This window comes from Montipora capricornis, chromosome 12, assembly GCF_036669925.1.
Source record: "Montipora capricornis isolate CH-2021 chromosome 12, ASM3666992v2, whole genome shotgun sequence".
NCBI classification, from domain to species: Eukaryota; Metazoa; Cnidaria; class Anthozoa; order Scleractinia; family Acroporidae; genus Montipora; species Montipora capricornis.
The window spans coordinates 7,092,666-7,100,462 of record NC_090894.1 but is presented as its reverse complement, the minus strand read 5'-3'; the positions used below and the strand labels follow the sequence as shown (position 1 = coordinate 7,100,462).

At 40.1% G+C, this 7,797-nt stretch overlaps 1 long non-coding RNA gene across 1 annotated transcript; it reads right to left on the bottom strand.

Annotated features, from left to right (window-relative positions):
• Positions 1–517: 517 nt before the first annotated feature.
• On the bottom strand, positions 518–3,098 carry LOC138026770 (uncharacterized). The gene is made up of 2 exons (XR_011127340.1): positions 2,830–3,098; positions 518–1,162 (listed from the first exon to the last, which is right to left on the bottom strand). It is a non-coding gene; the product is annotated as an uncharacterized lncRNA (long non-coding RNA).
• Between the last annotated feature and the right edge of the window lie 4,699 nt (positions 3,099–7,797).

Sequence of the window (7,797 nt, the reverse complement as noted above, 5' to 3'; positions counted from 1 at the left end):
GAAACTCAACCTTGCTTTATCACAAGACGAAAAACCCTATCAAACTAAAAAATTGTGTAAAGGTAATTCCTCAGCTGTTCTAATAAGAAACTAAACTAAAATCTCTAAAGGAATGATAATTCCTTATTTTTTAATTTTGATGACGTCTCGTGAAAACCAAGAATATTGGTAAAGACTTGTTTCCATATCTCAAAGTGCCCTTGGACGTGAGGGGCTTGGGGTGGTGGTAGGGTATGAAGGGTTCAACAACTGAAACAACCCAAACCTTTACAAAAATGCTAACCTTAGGCCTAAAAAATATTCTTTAGATAATGTTAGGCCTAAGGTAACCTTTTCTTAACGAGTTTGGTTTGTTTCAGTTTTGTTGTTCCAGGCTCCTCATGTCCAAAGGCACTTGCCGTACCTCATATTGCGTTACCTGAGGCCATGTTACTCTTAGAATACTTAGATTACACCAAGGTAAAGCCCCGAGGCAAGCAAACACCCAGATATGAAAATCATCACAGGAAAACGCAAATAACACTCGTATGTAAATTTTACTGATAAAATAAAACCCATTTATAAAAATATAAATTTACACGCAACTGAAACCCTTCTAAATTGGCTATACTTGCCTCTGAATCAGCTGAGTTCAAACTCGAAACTTAAAATAGCATTTAAAATGGCAAACAAAGACACTGTAAGATTTATGTTTTGTTTTGTCTTAGCCTAGGCCTGGCATTTTAGGTGGTCATGCTCGGATCCTGCATCCAGTTGTTCACGCCTGGCACCCACATTAAATGAAACAGAAACACACTGTTGCAATAGATCGCACCATTTCCTCCTTAGTCAATTATTGCTAGGGCGGGTGGCACGTCGACAACGTCACTCATTGATGCTTTGAATGACAATCACGTGGTAATCTTCATGAGGAGCTATGATCATTTCGTTTTTCCTGGACCCGACTCTCACAATAATCAGTTCATTTTGAGGGTCAATATCTCGCACTACGTTGTTGGCCATGAATGTCAGAGTCTTGCAAGCAGAGGCGTAGACCAGCGTGCTTGAGTTGTCAAGGTCCGATCTGATTGGTATTCCCTCTGAGTTCACTACGATGGTTCCCACCACGCCTTTGTGCGACTGAATACGTTTCAAACAGGCCTCGACCGAAGAAGACATCCTCCTGGAAAGAAAAACAAAACATTTTCCACTTATCATATGCAGTTCATAGGACTGCTTTTTCCATTTTCAAGCTCTCACTACACGTATTGGTTTCCCGTGCTCACTAGAAACTACGAAAATGAGTTTTAGTGCCATCCTAACAAGAAATACCTCGCTTAATCGAATTCATGTCCGCCTCGGCGATAAGTTACAGCCAGCGTTTTTTTTTTCACTCTAATGTGTAACCCTTGTACGTAAGTTGAATTGGAAAACAAGAAATCAAGGTCAGCAAGATGGGCGTTTTATCTCATGGTAGTCACTATTGAGCGCCGGGGCTAGAGGACAATGAAGCCAAGTTGGTCTTGCTGTGGAATACAGCCGTGCTTTCGATCGAATTACCAATCTTAGCGCGCACTATTCGAGGTTGACTAGCAGTAGAGTTATTTTCATAGAGTTTTGTCGTAGAGTTATAGTTAGGTTTCCAAAATCCTGAATTCAAGATTTTGGAAGGCCTAAATCCTGAATTTAGAAATAAGTATCCTAAACATGCATAAAAGCTAACCTTAGGCCTAATTAGGCCTAAACAAACGTTTAGCTTTTATGAATGTTGGCTTCCAAAATCTTGAATTCTGGATTTTGGAAACTTAACTCTAACTCTACGACATAACTCTATGAAAATAACTCTAAGAATAGCTGTCCCCGCACTATACAAATAATCCCAGATTCATTGATTATCCGCAAGGTTTTGCCAAAATTCGGTGGCTTACGGATAGTCAAAAACTAAAGAAAGCAACTGATTATAATAGGGACAAAACCACGTCAATCTAAGCAATTTGCAAAAAAACTGGAAAAATACATGATATGTCAATCTAAACTGGACTTGGTTAGGAGCCCATAAAATTAGTTCCGGCTCTGCTTCGCCTCACACTTCAAAAAGACGGCCACTACGTAGTGTAAGCCTCGCACAAAACGAGAGCGCACAAAACGTCCCGAGAGCTGTCTTAAAACTTTTGAGTCCTTCCATTTGGCATTCAAATATTACTCCGGGTTTTGTTTAGTCTGTAAAAGTTTTCCTATTTCAGATTTTTTTTTCTGAAGAGTACTTTTTCTGAAGAGTACTGGACAGATGGAAAGAACTAGAATTTCTGCGGTGACCTTATGCAAAATCAAAAAGCGTAATTGTTTGGACGCAACAATAAAATGTCATATACCTATTCAAGTCTTTTTGATAAAGATGTGCTTAAAGTTAAATATGTAAATAAATTAAGTAGGTTGATTGAATCAGCTATATTTACTTGTAAACGTTATCTGCCAAAAGTTGAAAACTAAAGAGCATTCTTTGACAAATAGTTCACGTCATTTTCTTGCTGTTTATGAATTAAAGATATTTCCCGAAAGTTTGTATATTTGGTCAAAATGGAAAAAGAACAAAATGATGCAGATGGCTGACTGAACTTCAAAATAATATTAAATTGTGGTCGTCTTGTCTGGTTTGCAATTGTGATATATACCTCAACCAGGAAACCTCATGATTCGTAATGCAGCAAAGCGTCGGAAAAAGCCGAATGCATTGCTAAAACCGGCAAGGGTGAAGAAAGGTTCTCGGTCACCCTACGTGCTCATAAGCTACACATTTAATCCACGCTAACGGGTTTTGTAAAACCGGAAAAAAAGTCGGCTCTTGCTAACCTGCTGTCGTGGTAAATAAGGGTTTCTCAGTATAAGTTGGTCTTTTCACTCCAGGTCATCTCACACAACGGCCCGTCCGTCGCCGTTCTCGTTGTCTGCTTCCTGATGAAATCCGTATTTTTCCTCGGAGAAAACTGGCGCTTTCTGTATTGAAGCGTAAGGATTCAATGACCATTTGAATGAAGGGATGGAAATTAACCAAAATATAGATTGTCGTCCTGGTCACTATGGGAACCTTATTTACCGGTATATAAATCATTTTGTTATTCAATACAAAATACATGAATTCAGTCCATAAATTAATGGTGTTCATACTAGCGTGACGGATTGTTTTCATTATGGTGCTATGTCTAGCTCCACGCATGAAAAGCACATCTCAGCTGGCTTTCGTTTCACATCCGGGAACTATCGACTGCGAGCAGTCCCTGGATGACAATTGGCTCTGTGGGACGCGAAGCTCCAATCAGAACAACCAAATCAACGAGCCTGCAAGCGAAATTCGTTCGAGCTTCGATCGCTGGATTTTTCGTTGTTATAGGACGTTTTCAACCAACCTCTAGAGACACCAGTAACAACAGAGAAATGTACCACTTCTGGTGGACGAAAAAAAGAAGATAATGAGAGATCTCTTGTTTTCGTCCACCAAAATGGCGGCATTGACGTCACCTGAAAACCATCTGTTGGAGATGTAGCGTTTCGAGGTTTGGACGGATTTGCCGCAATGATCTAAAATGAAACCTTCGGCTTTCAGGTTGCCTGATACGCGATGAAAACTTGTCGGAAAAATCGGGAATGATTTCCGAACAGGTCCCTACTTCATTATGCATGCAGAATAAATTAATTATTCATTCGCGCTATTGTTTTGCACAACAATACGTATACCAAAGAGAACCGAATATATACATGGGTAATTTGTACTTACGGGATGAATAAAAGCGGATCTCATTTTTTCTTTCCCTCCCTCTCTCTCTTCTTTCCCTTCATCGTCCACACCGTTACTCGTTTTTGTCCCAGCTTTCCCCTTTCTATCCCTTCGTCTTGTTCTTATTTCCAGATCCCGCTCGGCTTTTTCTGCCATTTTATCCCATGATATGTCACTCGCAGCTTGCCTTGAACTCCGACCCACTGTAAACCTCTGGATTACTTGTCCCTGTTCTTTACCACTGAGCTAACGTGTCAAGTTGCTAATTCACACCTTGAAAATGATATTTATTTTGAATTTTGGTTGACTATTTACATAACAATGATACGTAATTATATACACGTGCCGCGCCGAGCACCTACAATCGAACTTACACTTGTAGGTTACCGTTAAGAGATCCCTGTTTTACTACTCTTGAAACAACCCATCCCTTTAATAATGCTAACCGTAACCTTAATTACGACTAAAGGCACTGTTTAGGCTTAAGGTTAGTCCCTGTGATAGTTTTAGGTTTTCCAGTATGCTGTGAACTGTGACCTGCTTTTCCTTCATGCCCCGTGCGTGCGGCACACTTATAAGTTCACTGCGTGGAAGAATATACCACGCTTAAAGTCTGATTGGTGCATCTTTCATGGGAAACTTTCATGCACGAGTTCATTGCAATTAAAATCGTTTCATATTTCCCTTCTTTTGAAGCAAACTTGTGTCTTCGTAATAATCAAGATGGCTACCGAAGTAAAAGGGTCACAGCAATGGGAGATTTGATCATTTGGAAATTGTCCCTGCTTTATAGCCTTTCCAGAGTTGTGCATAGAGTGGTGCAAAGAAAACAATTTACTTTCGTCTTCCGTGTCCAAAACCTGTGTGAAAACGCAGTCAGTTGGCAAAGACAAAGTGCCGCATCGGGAGATGGATCTGTTTCGCGATGCTCAAGAAAAAACTGCAATGGATAGCCTTCAATCCGCCAGAACACATATTAATTTTCTGACCGTAAACTTTCCTTGAAAAAATATTAGCCCTAGTTACCTGTGGCCGGAAAGTTTACAACTGCCTGCAAGACAAGGGCTAACATCATCTCACCGCAGTTAACCATCGCCTAAACTTCGTCGACCCAGACAAACGAGCCCACAGGAGGGCATTGAAAAGACATGATGGGTAGTGAAACGAAGTATGCCTCGTAGGGGAACATCCATGGATCTCTACCAAAGCTACTTACTTGGAAGTATCATTTAGCATATTGCCGATCTCTACAAAGAGCGATAAATCGCAAAATCCCTCTAAATGAACCGTTCGTGATCCTAAATACAGGAAAGGAAGAAAATATACACTTTGCAGTGTCTCGGCGAATTTTTAAGCAGACAGGAAGAACAATTTCAAGATAAGAAGAGCAGGTAGCCATTAAATTTCTTATGACAGTACTTTTATTTGGTTTGTTTGTTATGTTTGCGAATCTGAACCCTATTACAACGATTGCTTGAAACTCCACTTCTTGCGCTTATTCTAAAACTGAAAAATGGGTAAAATTGCAGGAAAAGTGCCGAAATTGCAGGAAAAACTGTTCGATTTTCCGTATTTCAGACAGAAGTTCCACCGACTTTTTTTAAGTCCATATAGACTTAGAAAAAAAAATCTAAAAAGAAAGAACAAAGCGCCACAGTCCCAAAGGACGTCTATTGTTATCGCTATTGTTTTCTTGAAACAAAGGAGTGTATGCATAATGATGTAGGGACCTGTGCCAAAAATCGTCTCGGCGCTGGACCGGCCCGAAATAGAGCTTTCCACCCTTGTCTTTCTATCGGCATGCTCAGGTAAACGGCGAACACAAAACCGTTCAAATCACTAAAATTTGTCGTTTTCAGCCACAAGGATGACCAGTAACAACACTTCAGGTAAAAATACTTTTATTTTTTTATAATGCGTGATTATAATAGCAGTACACCACGATATCTTGGATTCTATCGAAATTTATGTGAAAGATACGGTCCAAAATTTTGCATAAGCATTGTTTCCAGTTCACCTTGGGACCATTGTAAGTCCCAAGAGAGAATAAAAGCAATGCTTATGCAACATTTTGGAGGGACAAACAAAGAGTATTATGGTATTTTTGATATTGGCTAATAGCCTTTTTCACGGTTAGTTTTTCTCATTTGCATTACAATGTAATCTAACGCTGGTGCGAGGCAATTTCGGGATAAAACTACAAAATAGCCCGAAATTGCCTCTCATACATGCTAGATTACATTGTAATGCAAATGAGAAATTCTAACCGTGAAAAGGGCTATTGTGAGAGCAAGCATCCCAAGTAAAGCTGCCCCTTAAATGTGCAGCCTTATGTTAGAGAAAAATAAAAAAAATAAATAAAATGCAAAACAGCCGGAGGCTATCGTTATGTATGTGCATGAATAAATTCCTTTCAAAGATTGGTTTATTATATGACGATTTACACTTTTTTCTTTTTATACTCAGTCTAAATGCAATGTTATGTCTGCTTTAAGTCGATAAAAGAATGAAATTTCAATAGAAATGTTCACGTTAATAAAGTTGAGATGGCTTATTCACGAGACGATCAGGAGTTAGTTCTGTTGGTTACTTTACACATTTCGTGACGGAAGCCGCACTGAGTTGAAACCACAGGTGTGGTGGTCCTCGAGAGCAAAACAGCGAACATATCTATCAGAAAGTTTGTGATTTTGAGAATGAGAGCAAACGTTATTTGAAAGAATAGTGCAAAGTACGGAGCTGCAAATGAGAAATTCTCTCCCAATGCACGAAAACTGATCTATCTTACGAAAAGATGAGGCTAGCACTCAACTTGCAAAATGTCCTAATCGCTATTTTGGATTAAAAACCCTCCAGAGAAGAATGAGACAGGCAGAAAAAGGGATATAGAAACAAAAGCAGCTGAAAACATTGTAATGCTTGCTATGAATAGAGCTCCGGACACTTTTACACTAAACTGAAAGAATGGGGCGATGTGTGGGACAACTCAATTTGAAAAATGGTAGATTTTTGTGAGGGTTTCTTTCACAGAATTCCTGATTTCGTTGATCTTCCAGCAATAGAGGATAGGATTTAACGAGGAGTTAAAAAAAACCAACGTAAGTGTAATTTGCCTGGCAAGGAAAAGAGCTGGAGACATTCGGCTCGCTGCACTTGTAATGAACGCCACTGCAACATACGGAAAATAACAAATGACGAAGGTCACCTGCAACCAAAGCGCGGTCTTTAGAGCTTTCTTATAACGCATTGCATTTCGTTGAAATGTTTGGATTGATTGCGTAGGCTGTTGGTGTACTCGACTACGATGATGTAGACGCAGAGTTCGAAAAATTTTCCCGTAGCAAAAAGTTGAGATTACAAGACAAATTAAGCAGGCCACATAGCCATACCACAAGGACACGGCGTAATCCACAAAGTGCAATGTTGAACCAGCGATGGACACAGCCCAACAAATGGTCAAAAGTACAGAGGTGCGCTTTAGGGTGACAACTTGTACGTATCTCAGGCCCAACGTGAGAGCGAGAAGCCTCTCAACTGCTATGGTGGTCATAATTAGGATGGACACTGCACACAACATATTTCCGGTCACATAAATGGTACGATGAGCAAAGAGACAAAAGTTCATTTTCTTTAACACTACGGATAGCCAGTAAGCAATAAAAGTTGGCTCTGCCAAGATACCAACACAGAGATCACTTGCTGTCAAGCTACGAAGCAATAATTTGGACGGCGCATGGAGCGGACAATTCTTGCTTAGCGCAGCTAAAATGAGGAGATTTCCCACAAATGCAGTGACAGCGAGCAAAATGTTGATCACCACTATGCATATCAGTGGAGCATGCGAAGATTCAGTCAACTCCACGGAGCAAAACAGTAGTTCGTATGGTTGCCACATTCCCTGGTCTATCGAATTCGCCGTTCGCTTGGGTTGTTCTCCTAGACAAAAGCCGCAATTCTCAGCGTGGGGCAAAATTTCTTCTTGCTCGTCATGCCAAGAAACAATTGAACGGTTGCGTTTTTTAATTAAGCCATCAGCGTCTTAATGT